The sequence below is a fragment of the Rhagoletis pomonella genome, unplaced genomic scaffold, assembly GCF_013731165.1.
Source record: "Rhagoletis pomonella isolate Grant_MI unplaced genomic scaffold, Rhpom_1.0 Rhpom_scaffold_00002, whole genome shotgun sequence".
Lineage (NCBI taxonomy): Eukaryota > Metazoa > Arthropoda > Insecta > Diptera > Tephritidae > Rhagoletis > Rhagoletis pomonella.
The window spans coordinates 16,765,909-16,767,390 of record NW_023458556.1 but is presented as its reverse complement, the minus strand read 5'-3'; the positions used below and the strand labels follow the sequence as shown (position 1 = coordinate 16,767,390).

Sequence of the window (1,482 nt, the reverse complement as noted above, 5' to 3'; positions counted from 1 at the left end):
AAAAAAGGTCAGCGGGTGAATGAACTACCGACAGTCAGGCAGCCAGCAGCTAGTTTGCTCGGGCCCGAGATGCGGTATCGTCCAACTGCTACTCATTCAACTACGAGTACTACATATGCATGTATGTATGTACATTCATATGTATGTATATGCAGTCGATGGGGTGGCAGCCACTAAAATCGCAGCAGGCGAGCGATCAGCAAACGTATCTCGTATAATAATCGTTTAATTTCGCAAATTCACGCATTTGTGGTTAACGATGGCGTGATGTAAATTGTGAACACCACATATTGATGGTCATATAGCTTTTACTCAATGAAGTCGATCCGCCTCCCAGGCGCATCACAGGCCCATCTTATGGATCTTAATGCCTAGATTCAGCCAAGTCTCAGATTATAGAGATAAGGTCGAGCTAAAGTCCCCGATACATACTTATATGTATGTCGCGAATGCCTGGATAGCCCAAATAATATATAATATCCGTTCATGATATGCTCTTTACGAATGACAAGCAGTGGATGACTCGTTTATCGTTAATCGATCATCTCGTTTAAATTCAATGTGCTCTCAATACTGTCGTATGGAAGTTCCATCTGGAAAGCCACTACTGCAAAAACCAGTCGCTTGCAAATTTTCGTAAGCAGATGGCTTAGCAAGATAAATTTGTCTCCTAAAACAATCGCAAGTGATTAGGCAGAAAGGATAGGAGGCTCCAGCCCCTTGATATCAGGATTTGAAGACAGAAATGGAATGGCTATCCACAGCCCACAATTTTCGCAAAGAAAATGACAGAATTGCGAAGAAAGCCTCCCGGCAGACCGCGCTAAACATTTGACCGAGCTTCGCCCATATTTGGCATACGGTGAAAGGAGCTTATAGCGATTTTCAGAAACCGAACCTGATGATGCGCAGGCGTAGAAGTTTGAAGGTTCAAGTTTGAAAGTTGATATAGATTCCTTTTAACCCAAATGTTTCTCTTTATCAAAATATTAATCGATCTAATAGGTTAGATTAGGTTTCGGTGGTTCCATTGGCCCACTTAGGCCAAGTGATACCACTGTTACTCTCTTAATTTGGCTGTAATGTGTTTTAGCTGTAGTCTCTCCATCCATCTAATCGTCTTTAGTGTTCACAAGAGTGGTTCGGTTTTCTTCCTGGCTACTTTCCCTGCGGTTCTCTTGAGCTTGAGCCGCGAGCTTGCACTAAGCTACGCATTCGAAGCTAGCTCACTTTGGTCCAAGGCACATTAAACAGGTAGTATCAGTAGAGCAAAAACAACATTTGCGTGTATTTTGTTGTTGCTTCTGGTATCGAAAGTGTCAAAAACTGTTCTGAACTTTTTCTTCTAAATCAAAGCGTGCCATGTGAAATACAAAAAATTATAAAAAATAAAAAATTGAAATTGAAAAAAATAAAAATTGATGCAACTTTCTTTCTAGTAAATTTGTTTGCTTCTCGAAGCATTGATCCATCCTTTGCAAG

The 1,482-nt window shown here is 41.0% G+C and overlaps 1 long non-coding RNA gene across 1 annotated transcript in view; it reads right to left on the bottom strand.

The window, feature by feature from the left end:
• The window catches only part of LOC118733165, a 24,292-nt gene that overhangs the window by 5,255 nt on the left and 17,555 nt on the right, over nt 1-1,482 (bottom strand). The gene's annotated exons all lie outside the window — the stretch shown is intronic.